The sequence below is a fragment of the Podarcis vaucheri genome (assembly GCF_965113315.1).
Source record: "Podarcis vaucheri genome assembly, chromosome: 14".
NCBI lineage: Eukaryota > Metazoa > Chordata > Lepidosauria > Squamata > Lacertidae > Podarcis > Podarcis vaucheri.
Window position 1 is genome coordinate 10,096,180 of NC_138752.1, and position 15,402 is coordinate 10,111,581.

Genomic DNA, 15,402 nt, shown 5'->3' on the forward strand with positions numbered 1-15,402 from the left:
AGTGGACTAGGGTGCAGCAGTGGGTTCCGCAGGCTTAGGTTGGAAGGTCAAACAAGACTACAGCCATGAAATTGAAGCAAACCAGCAGCCAGAAGGCCTGATCTTTATTGATTCAACAAAACGCGTTACAAGGGGGCAGTGGCGTAGCGTGGGTTGTCAGCACCCGGGGCAAGGCAAGTAATTTGTGCCCCCTAAACCGTGGATTTGCGCCCCCTAACCCTAACCCCCAGATGTTGCGCCCGGTGCGGCCGGCCCCCCTGCACCCCCCACGCTACGCCACTGCAAGGGGGACTAGGCCCCCTAAATGTTCCCCTGGCACCTCCTTTCCAAGCCTGGGAAGCTTCTGCCTGGCTCAGGGAGGGAGTTGCGATGCTCCCTGCCCCCCAAATCGCCTTCGCAAGCTGGCGCCTCTGGCCCTAACTGCCCCCCTACAACAAAAAATCACCGCACATCACTGTGGGAGTTGGGGTCCAGCAACATCTGGAGGGAAGCACATTCTTCACCCCTGGTTTGGTGCAACTAAGAGACATCCTTTCACACACACACACCCCTTTCTTTGTCGCCTGACTTTCTTACTTCATTCTGGGCATCTGCAGAGAAAACGGAGCCAAACCGTTCCTCCATGCCTCTGCTCCAAGCATCACACACTCACTCACACCAATGGCATTTCCTAAACTCTGCCCACTGAGCGCATTTGTGTACACGAGCACTATAGTTACCGCAAACACGAGCTTTCGGAACAGAGGCGGTGCCCACAGATCCATTGCCGCAACGCATGGCTTTTCAACCGGCGCTGACCACGTGCCTGCAGAGCAGCAGTCTCCAGCCCCGGACATGTGCGCGCATGCAAGCACTCCTATAAACCACACACACAACTTAGGCAATCCATAAATGGTCACGAAGGCCCTATCCAGAGCCTCAAGGCCCTTATATTTTCATAAGCATCCAACAAGAAACAGATGATCTTGTGGGAACAAGTTGTTGGGGTTTTCGTCAAAGGAAAAATCCCACCCTTTAGCAAATGAGAAGGGGGGGGAGAGAGAGAGAGAGAGAGAGAGAGAGAGAGAAGAGGAGGAGGAGTGTCAGGATTGAAAAACACAGCACACTTTTGTCAGCCCTCCTCTAGGGGGTGGGATTATGTTACCTCCTCCTCCTGCTGAAAGAGAAAGCCCACGCTTTATTTACTTCCTTAGCTCTTGTAAGCAGGCAGCAAATCTGAGAAAAACCTCCTTGGGGGTTTGGGACCCAGAATTCTAGGCATGCTACCTCCACCCAACCCCCAGAACTTAACCCCTGTCTTCAATGAAGCCTCCACACAACTAAAGATTGAAGCCTTCATTTTCCTAAATGCTCCTGTCTTAGGGAAAACAGGACAGGGCACACACAAACAGAAAAATAACAGCAGAGGAACAGAGTTCCTCCACTCATGTGCAGAGTGCTTTGCAACCAGCCTCTGTATTAGAAGTCTCCAAGGAAACCTAAGTGGTAGGCAACTCTCGATTTAAATAACAATTTAAAAATTTGTGTTTTCTTTCTTTTAAACAAACTAGACTGCCCTGTGATTAAAAAAAATAAGCCAGCACAATCTCCTGCATGGTTCCAATAAAACTCTGCTTGGTAGAGCGAGAACTGGTCCCTGGCATCCAACGTACGATCCCTTCTTGGGATCGAGTCCGCAAAGCGCGTTTGGGCACCCTTCCAAACGCGCCAAGAGACTAAACAACGCTTGCTTGCTCCCTTCCTTCCTTCCTTCTTTCTTTCTTTTTTTTTTTTTAGGCTCTCTGTTTATCTTGGAGGAGACGCTTCTCCGCCAGACACCAACCCAAACACCCCCCTCCCCTCCGCACAGCTGAACACCTGGGTGCTTTTGGAAATGCGCCCTGGCCGCCTCCCCAGGCCAGCAAAGTGATGCAATCGCGATGCTTATCATTCCGGGTTTTGTTCTGGCTTACTTCTGTCTACATTGGGGAGGCCAGGTTAACAAAAGGCCGTTTCAGACGGGGGGCAGGCAGCCCTCCCCAACACACGCACGCGCGTATACCTCCTTCCCAAACCTCCGTGTTTACTCGCGAGTAGGACCCACGCAAACTCCACGGGGCTCCTACTCTCATCCTTTGACAGGGATGCAGCCCGGGGCTACCATCCTGACAAAGACTGACTTAATTTAGTGGGCGCAGCGGGGCTTACTCCCGAGTAAACATGCCTCTGGTAAGTTGCAAGGAGAGAGGGAGGGAGGGGAAGTCGTGTGTGTGTGTGTGTGCGTGCGTGTGTGTGATATCTCTCTGTCAGTATATGGAAACAAACAACCCTCTGACTTTTAGAAGGCAACATCTGAAGGCAACCCTGGTTCATGGGGCGGGGGGATTATGTCTAATGTTTTACCATTTTTAATGTGCTCTAAGCCGCCTGGAGAGTGAAACCCAGCCAGATGGGCGGGATATAAATAATAAAATTATTTATTTTCTGTGAACCATCCTGAGACCTCCGGGTCTAGGGCGGTATATAAATTCAAATTATTACTAATAATAATAATAATGCCACGATCCCCCATGTATGAGCGAGTTGAGATTCCTTCATTGCACGGCGTTGGACTAGATGAACCCGGGACCTCTTCCCAACTCTACAATTTTACGCTTCCAGCGCGCCTTCAAAGGGCTGGTTTGAGGCAGCCGCCGTTTCTCCATCGCTGGAAAGCCGGCTTAAATCTTGCGCGGAGAGGAACCGATCTTACCTGGAGCTGCCGTCGCTCCCCGCAGGTAAGGCTGCCCCCCAGAAGCACATCTTAGTCCCCCGGTAGGGTGGGGAATCGCTCCGGGAGGCTCGGGGCGGGGGAGCAAGTGGTAGCGGAGGACGAGATGGTTTCTCTATTTAAAAAAAGAAAAAAAGAAATAGAAAAAGGCAGCCTCGCAGGAGGTAAAAGTTGCAAACGCAGGGCGCACTCGGATCCGAGCCGGCCGAACGAACTCCGGGTGCCTAAAAGAGGCAGGCAGCAAATAGAGGATCCAGATCCGTAGCGAGCGCTGATCCGGACTGATTTCGCTTCTTCTCCTTTTTTAAAAAGGGAAAACTCATATCCGACTTGCCCAGGCCTAAAAACTCTGTCTGGACTTCTTTTTCCCCGCCGTCCCCCGTTGGTTCTCCACGCGCCAACACACACAAAAAACACAAAACCACTTTGCAGAAAGGAAGCGACGAGAGCTTGATCCGGAGCCGCCGCTGCTGCTTCAGTCATCTGAAAGGGATCTCTGTGTGCGTGTGTCTCTCCGGTCCCTCCCCGCCTCGCGGGAGGAGGAAAGGAGCGAAGGGGAGTCCGGAGGGTGAGGGCGCGCGAGGGAGAAGGGAGGAGCCGGAGAGGCAGAAATGTGATGGCAACCTTCCGCGTAATCCGGATTCGGGACGAGCCGAGCCAATCGGATCCCACGCGGAGAGGTTGCATCAACAGGCGGAAAAGAAAGAGGCTAGAAAGTTCGCAAAGACAGAAAAGAAGCCAGTAAGATCAAGAGCATGCGCGTGGAGCCAAGTCTTGTGCATCCTCATCATCATCATCTTATTCTTATTACCTTTTACCCTTTTTGAATTACTTGTTGTTGTTGCTCATTCAATTCCTTTCAACAAGGAGCTCATAGAATCATGGAGCTAGAAGGGGCATCATATTCTAGCCCAACCCCCAGAATGCAAGAATCACAGCTCAACTCAAAGGAACATACACAGCCCCCCCCCCCTTATTCTCACCACAACCCTGCCAGGTAGCCAGTTCTTGGAATGGGAGAAAAAAGGCCCAGCTGTCTCCCCACCCTTTAGGTTTTGGAAAGCAGGAGCCAAGACTGTGATCCTAACCAGCTGGAAGTAGTGCTGCTGAATTCAGTGGGGTCTGTGGGTTAAACCACAGAGCCTAGGACTTGCCGATCAGAAGGTCGGCGGTTCAAATCCCCGCGACGGGATGAGCTCCCGTTGCTCGGTCCCTGCTCCTGCCAACCTAACAGTACGAAAGCACAAAGTGCAAGTAGATGAATAGGTACCGCTCTGGCGGGAAGGTAAACAGAGTTTCCGTGCGCTGCTCTGGTTCGCCAGAAGCGGCTTAGTTATGCTGGCCACATGACCCGGAAGCTGTACGCCGGCTCCCTCAGCCAATAAAGCGAGATGAGCGCCGCAACCCCAGAGTCGGCCACGACTGGACCTAATGGTCAGGGGTCCCTTTACCTTTACCTTACTCTCAAGGAAGCAGGGTTTCTGTCCTGTGATATAGGTACTGGAGGTCATGGGCATAGCCAGGGGGGCAAGCTGCTCCCCCCTCAAAAAAAACAAACCCAAGTAAATAAATACAAATACTTAACGAAAAGTAGAAATTGTAGGAAGATTTTGACAGGTTTTTCTGAGCACTCGGGGTCAAAAGAAAGTAATTTAAAGCAACTGTGGTTGAGACATTTTATTCTGGATCTGCTAGGCAGATGATGGCAGGTGGGTGTCCTGCCCCCCCAAAAAAAAAAAAAATCCTGACTGTATCTAAGCAGGTCTCCCTACTCTGAGGCTGCAGCCCTTGTTAGTTCCTCCTGGGAGTAAGCCCCACTGAAGACAATGAGACATGCAAAGGCTTCCATTGTAACACCTCAGGTCCCAAAGCAGACCATAGAGGGTCGAATTTCACCTTAATTTCCAGATATGCATGTGCAAGGTCACAGTTTTATATCGCAGTCTGCCAGTTGGGCGTTCACAACCAACCCCAGCGAAACTTTGCGAAACATGGGTTAGAATGACATCAGAATTCAGTTGTTACAGCTTTAAGAACACCTCCCCATTAAGGGGGGGTCAGAACATAAGTACGGCAACTGTCTGACAATTAAAAGAACATGGGGGGCACACTATCTCTTAAATTCCTCTTTGAAAATTTCCCCAGAGTCCTCCCTCCTGAGAAGTCATTGCCTGTTCTACATCATCACATATTTCTAGATGATCAGTTGATTGTGTAATAAGTGTACATTTGTCCTTGCGTCTTATCTATTATCTATATCCTGCCTTTCCATCCCAAAGGAAGAAAGCCACAGGCAATGACATCTGACATCAAGACAATAAAACACGAACTATAAAAACAGAAGCCAGGAATTAACCACTGACAGCATTGCCTGTTAAATTGAAGAAGAGTTTGGATTTGATATCCCGCTTCAATCTCCTTTCCCTTCCTCCCCCACAACAAACACTCTGTGAGGTGAGTGAGGCTGAGAGACTTCAGAGAAGTGTGACTTATTGGGAAAACCAATTTGACGTTTCGCAACTTTCTGACTAGTTGCAGGACCTTACCCAGACCTAGCAGAGTCAACGCAGAATCCATGGAAGCAATTGGCAACTTGGCTGCAGACAGGATAGACGAAGCAGGAACCAGGAACTTGTAGTTAGGTGTTCATTATAGTGGACTATTTACAGGAACAGAACACGGATCTTTAGCTAGCTCTCTCTCACACAACTCACAATTCCTACACTGACACAGAACTCTGAACTCACAAACTCTGAACTAACACATTCCAGTTAGTGGGCCATTAATTATCACTCCCTTGAGAGAGTTTGACCAGTCAGAGAGCTGTCTCCATGTCTCTGTTATCACCAGGCAGACTTACGGTACTCCTTCACACGACCCTCTGGCTGTCTGCCAAACCTTAATTGACTCTGTATGAGTAGCTGCACGTACACAGTTTCCCAACACCCCCCCTCACAGCTCTCACACAGTGCAATTAACTTCAGAGCACATACAGAGTATTTTACCCTACTTTGCTCTGCAAACCCAAGCTTTCACACATTTGCTTGTTCTTTACAAACGACAACGGTTTTGTAAATATGTCAGCAACATTTTCAGCACTCTGAACATGCAATGACATTTCTCTGTACACATTTTGGTATTTTACGGCCACATGTTTAGATCTGGATTGGCAAATTGCATGGCAGTGGAGCGTGGATCTGGGCCTCCTCTGACAAGCATTGCATGACAGCAGCATAACCACATCCAAACTTTTAGAACTTGAAGGGTCAAAATGAGTCCTTTGAATTGTCCAGGAAAGGGAGCACCGTACTTTTTGAACCCAAGGGCCACGTTGCTTTCTGGGAAACCTGCCAGGGGCCCTCTGGTGCACAGAGCCAGAAGCAAAAGTGGGTAGACTAACAGATATGAGTTTTACTTGAGATCCTGAGGCTCAGGTGCTCTACAGGCACTCAGCCAGGCAAGCCAGAAACTCTGTCATCGTCAGAGTTCAAGGAAACCTTCCAGCCAGCCACAAATATCCAAAGAGGGTGGGAAGTAAGGCCAATGAGGGATGTATTGAGAGTTTGAAGGACCAGACAGAGATTCCCAGAGGGCCACATTGGCTTCCTGCTTTGAGGTTCTGCCTGCAGCTGCCTTTCAGAGACATGCCACCTCCAGTAGCCTAATCCTCCATAATTCTGCCTAATCTCCTTTTAAAGCTGCTCAAATTGGTGGCCATCATTGCATCCCTTTGGAGAGAATTCCATATTCCACAGTGCACTATTGTGCAGTCCTTCCTTTGGCCTGTCCTGCATCTCCTACCCTTCAGCTTCATTGAGAGACCCTTGGTTCTAATATTATGAGGGAAAGATAAAAACTTCCCTCTATGCCATTTCTCCACCCCCCACACTATCATCTATCTATCTATTTATTTGATCCTAGTTATGAATCACTTTCCACAGAATAACCTGAAGGGATTCACAGTAAAAACATCAGCAGTTAGAAACAACTCCATATACACAAACTATTAAAACAATTTCATATGTGAAAATGATTGCAAATCCAATAAAGACGCAGACTGCTATCTTAAAAGCCCCAAACTCTGTGACCTTTCCTCATTGCAGGAGTTGTTCCAGGTTCGTGGTCATGTTCATTGTCCTTTTCTGCACAACTCTTTCCCTGCGTGCTTTAGGGAATTTCTAAGAAGCCAATTTTAAATAAGGAAGGGGGACCCACAAGGGCACAGTCATTCTCCCTCATTGCCAAATTGCCAGAAAAAGAGGAAGAGTCAGTCTGAATCTGTAGATTTTCAACAGAGGGTTGATCTCAAGGCTGGTGTCAACATCTGTCATCCTTGCCAGGGCCTCAGTATCCTGCAGGGCTGACTGCTCATGCTTGCCTGAGGCCATTATATTATATTATATTATATTATATTATATTATATTATATTATATTATATTATATTATATTATATTATATTATATTATATTATATTATATTATATTATATTATATTATATTATATTATATTATATTATATTATATTATATTATATTATATTATATTATATTATATTATATTATATTATATTATATTATATTATATTATATTATATTATATTATATTATATTATATTATATTATATTATATTATATTATATTATATTATATTATATTATATTATATTATATTATTTCCCCTCCCCGGTGCTTCAAGCATAGGCAGGCAACTAGATCTATGCATTCTGACTTCCAGGGCATTGTGGGAAATTGAAAGGGATGGCCAAAACCTCCTTCCAAGTGCTGCCATCACAACCTGGGAAGTCCATCAAGACCCATGGATAGAGGAGGGAGCTCACTGGAGGACATACTGCCAGAGTTCCCTGAAACCTGGTTCTGTTTGTCTGGCATAATAGTGGCTGGTGAAGCTCACCGTGACATTGAGATAAGACAGTCCACTTGAGCCTTTGAGAAGGGCTGTTTCTCAATGGTTAGGGCACCGGCCTTGAATGCAGAAGGTCACAGGTTGAGTCCCTAGCATCTCCTGCCTAGCAAAAATACTTCAAGTGTAGCCTGGGGAGCCCCACCTAGGCCTGAGCTTCCCCACTCCTGGATTCCAGACTTTATCAGAGAGAAGGAGAGAGGGAGAGGGAGAGAGACTGACTCATCTTTCCACCAGACGCCCTTTGAAAGAAAATTCAGCCAGCCAAACTGTAGAATAAGGCATTCCCCTTCCTCTCCTGTTGTTCCTCCTCCCCTCCCCTTCCTTCCTCCCTCCCTCCCTCCCTCCCCTTGCCAACCTTTGACAACAAGGGAGACTTCAGTGAATGATGCAAGAACCTTCTGGCTTTTGATGAGCTGCCAGCTCAGAGTGGAAAGTTTCACCTAACAAGACCCATGGGTAGGGAAAGCGTGAAAGCCTGAACAGAAGCAAGCAAAACACCTCCACAAAGCCGAGAGAGAGAGGCTGACCAGATATCTAGGTTCTTATGCCTTGCATGGAGAAGGGAACCCTCAACAGCTCTTCTCTAAGATCTGTTCAACAGTGGAATGGTCTCTCCCAGAAGGCTGTGGGCTTTCCTTTCTCGGAGGTTTTTAAGTAGAGGTTGGATGGCCATGTGTCATGGATGCTTTAGTTGAGATTCCTTCATTGGAGGGGGTTGGACTAGATGATCCTCAGGGTGCCTGCCAACTATCTACAATTCTACGATTCTCCTTCAGGAGCATTTCCCTAGCGGCCCAACCCTAGCCTCTTGCCTACAAGTGCCTGCCTGTTGAAATTAACTGGCTTAATCTAACTCCTGCCTCCATTTGCAGTGATGGGCTGAAAGGGCATCCCTGCTAGAGCAGACCTGAGCCCTGCAGATGTTGGACTCCAACTCCCATCAGTCCAAGCCAGTGTTGCAAATGGTTAGGATGATGGACATTGTAGTCCAGCGGTATCTGGAAGGCCCCAGATTCTCTTGTCTTGCTCTGCAATGAATACTAGCACTGGCTCTCCAGGGTTTCATGGAAGGGTCATACCTGGAAATGAACCTGGAACATTTCCCTCTCAAAGCATATTCTCTACTACTGATCTATGGCCCTTTTGCTGAAACATTTTCCTTTCCTTTCTGAAGGAAGCTAACCTGAAAGGAGGCGACCGTCCCAAGGTCACACAGTGAGCTTCATGCATAAACAGATTAAGCTTAACTAGAAGGTCAGCAAGGCTTTTTGTCAATAGCAACCATAACTGCAAGTTGAGACCAAATGAGCTCTGCTAGAGCCTGCCTTGCTCCAGTTGCTCAGAGCTGTTTCTCGGCCTTAACATCCCTCACCTATAAAAATACAAGTGCTAATTAAATGTATTAGATATGTATCCTACCTTTCAAAGAAGGCAGCACACATGATTCCATTGGCCATCAACCCTGGGAGGTAACCTGGGCTTAGTGGGCAGAGCTGGCCCAAGATCAGTCTCACAGCTGATCAGGAATTTGAACCTGGGCCTCTTGTGAAACTGGAACTGCTGCACCAGGGATGAGGAACATGTGGTCCTGGGGCTGTTGTCGAAATACAGTTTCCATCATTCCTGACCATTGGTCATGCTGGCTCAAGCTGATGAGAGTTGGGAATCCAACAACACCCTGAAGGCCAGAGATTCCCCGTACCTGCAATGGGTATCATTCTGCTTTTGATCTTTGTCTTGGAAGCATCCCTGATTGTCCTGATGTACATCTTCAATGGCCTCCACCCTGCCCATTGTCTTCTTTTCTTCTTTTCTTACCTTGGCAGGTAAGATCCTTGGCAGGTGTGTGATAAGATGGTTAAAAAAAAGCTGCATTTGTTGAATGATGGTCTTTCATGCAATTATTGAAAGCAAAGCCCAAAGGCCTTGGGGAAGGAGGGACAGAGGGGTCACCTGCTTGTATTTCTCGACCTTGTTTTGCATGCAAAGGTCTTCTCCCAAAACTAGGCAAATGACCTCATTTTGTATGAAAATAGAATCATTGTTCCAAAATATGCATTGGCAGTTAAGGGATGTCAAGTGATTTCTCTTTACTGAATACCTCTCCATTATTGACACAATTGCTCACTTCCAGAAAAGGCTTAGTTAACCAATGCTTGCATACTTCCCATCTCCTAACTGTCCTTACCCTAAAGGGGAAGAGCAAAGCATAAGCCAAGTAAAGAATTTTGGAGCGCACACACCTGCAGAATGAATGAAATAATATAAACCTAAGCTGCAATGTAGTTATAGCAGAATAAACAAGAGACAAGTGGATTATGGCGATGCTTGATTTAAATCTGGGATAGGGGGCCTGCGGCCCTCTGAATATTGTTGGACTGGGTATCCCTTCATTCCTGATTATTTGTCGTTCTGGCTAGGACTAATGGGAGTTGGGTAAGTGGACTAGTGGGTTGCGGTACCAGGGTGTGCCCTCTGGAAATTATTTCAAATGATAACAGAATGTGTTTTTCAACTGTGATATTGCCTCTTACATTCCTGAGTAGGGGAAAGGGGTGTGTCCGGAGAAACCAGTGGCTTTTGCATAGTAGGATGCAAAGTGCCATAGAAAGGTCAGAGTCCACCCAGCAACCTGCCTAACCTTGGGCCCTTTCCCTGCTCATTTTGGCCTTGGCCCCACCTAGCATGCAACCCCCTGCAAGGCCACCCACAAAAGACTGGAAAGTTTCAGCACTCCTGCTCTAGTTAGCTTTTGCTGGACTAATGCAAAAATAACATCGGTCCCACCTCCACCATATGTTTAAAGTGCTATGATTCCACTTTAAATAGTCACCAAATAGTCACCGAAGAATCCTGAGACCTGCAGTTAAGGGTTCTGGGCATAGTCAGGAGACCCCTGTTCCCCTCACAGAGCTACAGTGGTTTAACCATCAATCCTTCTTCCCAGAGAACTCCGGGAATGGCAGCTCTGTGAGAGAAATAAGGCTCTCCTGACAATTCCAAGCACCCTTAGCTAACTATAGTTCCCAGGAGTCCAGAAACATGTAAAGGGAGCAGGGAGAGTCTGTGTCAGAGAGACGTTTTGATCAGAAGCTGAAACTGAAGCAGGTGAGTAGGATGACGGAGACCAAGTGGCACAGGTGTCTCCCCCTTCTGCTGTGACAAGCTCCCCATCTCCCTTGTCTCCCAGAACCAGAAGAGGTATGAAGAGTGAGGAGCAAAGACAGACAAGGCAATGGAGCCTCAGACTGCTTAGGAAGGAGCCAGGGCAGAAGGAGACTTAAGGAGCTGTGGGAAAGCGGAGACCTTCAGTCCTCACAAATGGGGCAAGATCTACCGGGAAGGCTTACTGTGCTCACTAGGCTCCTAAGCTGTTTGTTTCTTTGAGTAAAGAGAGTTAACTTCACTGGCATGTGAATTACCGCTGACCTGTTCCTGACACCTGCCCTGACACATTATCACAATCCAAACACACATTTCTGGCCAGGCAAAAACACTTGAGGATGGTGCAGAGCCCAGGGAAGAGTGTGTCCTGAGGAGAACCTGAGGGCCAGAGAAATGACTGTGATGGGGGCCATATTTGGCCCTTGGTCTTGAGATCCTGAGAAACGGTTGTGCGTTTGTGTAGAAATCAGTGCACCTATTTTTAGTGGGAGCAGTTTCTAATTTGAAACAAAAACCACCTAGCATTGTTTATGTGAGTATAGCAGTCGTTGCTAAGATCCTAAGGATGACCCTCTTATCGCTGCATCAGCCCAGAAGAACTGCAATTCGGTTAGCTTCATGTCATGTGAGACAAGCCTCAGATCAAGTCTGTGATAAGGCATCAAATCTGCCTGTAGAAACCACGAGTTCTGTAGAAAAATGCCTTGTGTGGGAGCACTCCAGCTTTCGCTTTTGAAATCAGTCGGGATCAGGTTAATGAAACAGCTGCATTTGCAGCTGTAGTTATCTCCATTCCTGTGGCTAAGGGTTCCTGTGCAATTTCTACACCAAAGCAGCTCTGCTATACATCGACTGTCAGTTTTATTTATTTATTGCATTATTATTTTTGCATGCCTTTGGCCCAAGGACCTCAAGAAGGCACACATGGTATGTAGTTCTGACTAAGATGCACATTTTTGCAAGCAATTTCCCTTAATATAATGCATTTTTCACTAGTAGCTTTCTTTTATGCACCCTCCCCTCTAATATGTGCATTTATAAACACTGCTTGGTTGGAGAACCACATCTCAAAATCTGGATAAGATATTTGAAGGATGGTTGTGTTTTGGTTGTCGCATTCTTTCACCAAGTGCAAATTTGATAGATTTTCCTTTAAATGAGAACAGAATCAATTTTATTTCCCTTCCCTAATTGAAATGATTCACTACATATATGTGTTGTATGTACTGACAAATGAAAGAGTGAATAAAGCATAGAAAAGGCATTATGTGTCTCTCATCTCATCCATTCATAAAAATAAATACTAGTAGTGACTGGTGGCTGAAAAACATTTTCATTTAGCACGATCAGGCACACTAACCTTGAAAACCTTACAAGATTTGAGGAAACCAATATACAGTACAGTGGTACCTCCGGTTAAGAACTTAATTTGTTCTGGAGGCCTGTTCTTAACCTGAAACTGTTCTTAACCTGAGGTACAACTTTAGCTAATGGGACCTCCTGCTGCCGCTGCATGATTTCTGTTCTCATCCTGAAGCAAAGTTCTTAACCCGAGCTACTATTTCTGGGTTAGCGGAGTCTGTAACCTGAAGCGTCTGTAACCTGAAGTGTACGTAACCCGAGGTACCACTGTAATCAACAGTTGCCAATAGGCAGGGAGTTCCAAGGTACACGAAAAGATTGGTTTCTTGCCATTTGTTTATTAAGAAAAAATTGCACTGAAACGCTGATGAATTGCCATGAGATATTATTTAATCACTAATTGCTGCAGAAAAGAATTGAATTTAAAATTGGAAAAACGAGAAGCTGAGAGCTCCGAAATGGACAGATCCTTCCATTCCTAATTTCATCCCACACACATCCTGTTCTAATACACTAAGCAAAGAGTTGATATGCTCCCATTCTAATCCAGCATGAACCTTCCTAGACTCATTGTCCAGGCTAGCTTGCCAAATTCCTTGGTCAGCTTGCCAAATTCCATGCCAAAATGATCAGGTGGGCCTCACCTTAAGTGTAGATCATGATGTGCTGGACCCTTGTGATCAACCCATGCCTTCCTGCTCTCACCATGGCAGACACACAGTATGCCTTGCTATAATTTTGTCTCCAAATGTGCCCAGCCTTGATACAATGCTTTGCTGTTCTATGTCACTCAGTATTCTCTTGAGACATTTCACTTAGCTTATATGAAAAAAGCAACTAATAAATGCTAAGAAGCCTAACAACAATGTTGCGCGTACACCCAAGCAAGAGATTCCAGGGGTTGCAGTGCTTACCCAGGGTTTGGCTTTCCTAGAATGAAGACAAATGGACATTATGGTGGATTTATTTACACATACATACAATCTGAGTACAGTGTTATGGCTTGAAAGCCAGACTAACGCCATCTTGAACCAAACAGATGCCATTTTGGTGTAACATAAATTTTGTTTTAATCATTCTGTAACGCAAGCTAAAGAGAGGAACAAATAAAGAACAGATTTGTGTAGAAAGGGAAGTTATGGAAGCTTGCAAGGGCTTAAACTTTGGATATATAAACAGGAAAATGCCTAGATACTATAGCTCAAGTGTGAAAACACCTGCCTTTGTGGTCAGGGTGACAGTTAGACCATACCTCCGGGTGTGTTGAATGTCTGAACTGTATTGAAACAAAGGTCAATGTTATGCTCTCTACTCGAGTCCCCAGTTGCTTGCTGTAACCTTGCTCAAGTAAGAAATAAAACTTTGCTTGTTAATGAATTATCGAATGTCCCTTGTCCTTGCTAGTGGGATGGAGGGGCTCACAGCATTCACACAGATCTTGCCTCCCCATTAGGTATCCAGGAAAACCCCAAGTCTCAGCTTTGGATCCAGCACAGAGCAAGACATGCCTCTGTCTTTCCCACTTCAGGCGTCAGCCAAAATTCACACACACACACACACACACACGCAAAACCTCCTTGGCCTCTTGTTCCCCAACCTAGGATGATGTTGCATCTAGCGAGGTGAGGAATTGTTGTGAGAACAGACCCTCCAAGTGTCCCCATTTTCCATGGACTGTCCCAGATTTATAGAAGCTGTCCCAGTTTCTGATTTGATCCCAGAATGTCCTGCTTTTCCCTAGGTAAAGGTAAAGGGACCCATGACCATTACGTCCAGTTGTGGCCAACTCTGGGGTTGCAGCGCTCATCTCGCTTTATTGGCAGAGGGAGCCGGCGTACAGCTTCTGGGTCATGTGGCCAGCATGACTAAGCCGCTTCTGGCGAACCAGAGCAGTGCACGGAAACGCCGTTTACCTTCCCGCCAGAGCAGTACCTATTTATGTACTTGCACTTTTGATGTGCTTTTGAACTGCTAGGTTGGCAGGAGCAGGGACCGAGCAACGGGAGCTCACCCTGTCGCAGGGATTCGAACTGCCCACCTTCTGAGCGACAAGTCCTAGGCTCTGTGGTTTAACCCACTTTTCCTTAGGACGTCCCTATTTTCATCAGAGAAGTCTTGGAGGGCATGCAGTCATGCAACCCCAAAGCCAAGAAGATAAGCAACTAAAGAACCTTTAGAAGACATCTGAAGGCAGCCCTGTAAAGGGAAGTTTTTAATGTTTATGGCTAGGACCACCCAGCCAGATGGGTGGGGTATGGTATGATATTATTATTATTATTATTATTATTATTATTATTATTATTATTATTATTATTATTGCCCTATTTTCACTGGAGAAATGTTGGAGGCTATGAGAGAATGCTACCACTTAGCTCACACTTTGTGATGCAAATGAAAGGACTTTACTGGCCAGCAAAGGCCATGACCTTATGAAATGACTGGTTTGACTGGTTCAACAGCTGCTTCTACTAGATTCTAGCCCTTACTGGAGACAGACTCTCAGGCCTGGAAGGCTGCCCCCACCCCCACCCCCACCCCCGCAAGGATGGCATGCAAGCCGACACCCCGAACTCATAGCAATATAATATTTCTGCTATCATCTACTTAACACTTTCACACTTTGCTTAACCTACACTATGTCAGCTATAACTTCATTCCTATTCCTTCATCTTATAATGAGTTTTCTCCCTGAGAGGGTCAGCATTTCTGACATGTGTTATCACTTTTCCCTCTTCACTGGATTTTTCGTCCGATACATTAAGTCACCCGGAGGTCTTTCCATAGAGCGCAATTATGGGGTTTCTCCCTTTAAGGTTCCCAGCCTCTTGATACATGGGCACAACTTCACATCTTCTTTGTGCCTGGCTGAAAAGTGCCCTTGAAAGCAGACAATGACTCTTGCTTGCCGGGACGGAAGATGGGGCCAGGGTGAGCGTATGTAGAAACTTGCCTCCTGCACAATGGTAAAATTCACATTTATTGCTTTGCCCACTTTTGCCCCTGGCATGCACCCACCCCGAACGTTGCCCAGTGGAGAATGCAGCCCCACCCCTGTACTAGAGACAAGATGTGCCCACTCGCCACTCCAGGAAATAACTTGCTGCAGTGCAGTGCAATTTCACCCGTGTGTTGCAATGCAACAATTAAACAGAACATTTAATTAAATGGAACATTAGTTGGCTCGCTTGGAGAATGAAATCAATTT

General features: G+C 46.4%; 1 protein-coding gene and 1 long non-coding RNA gene across 4 annotated transcripts in view; one reads left to right on the forward strand and one right to left on the reverse strand.

Moving 5' to 3' along the window:
• LOC309518264 (uncharacterized protein C15orf39) overlaps nt 1-2,743 on the reverse strand; it is a 41,953-nt gene extending 39,210 nt beyond the window's left edge. Inside the window, exon 1 of one of the 2 annotated variants that reach the window (XM_082198270.1) lies at nt 2,732-2,743. The gene's annotated coding sequence lies outside the window, so the exon portion shown is untranslated. Of the gene's footprint in view, nt 1-719; nt 738-2,731 lie in introns of those variants that run through there. The other variant, XM_082198271.1, reaches the window with a different exon arrangement.
• Nucleotides 1-15,402, forward strand: part of LOC309518541 — a 300,968-nt gene that overhangs the window by 193,745 nt on the left and 91,821 nt on the right. The gene's annotated exons all lie outside the window — the stretch shown is intronic.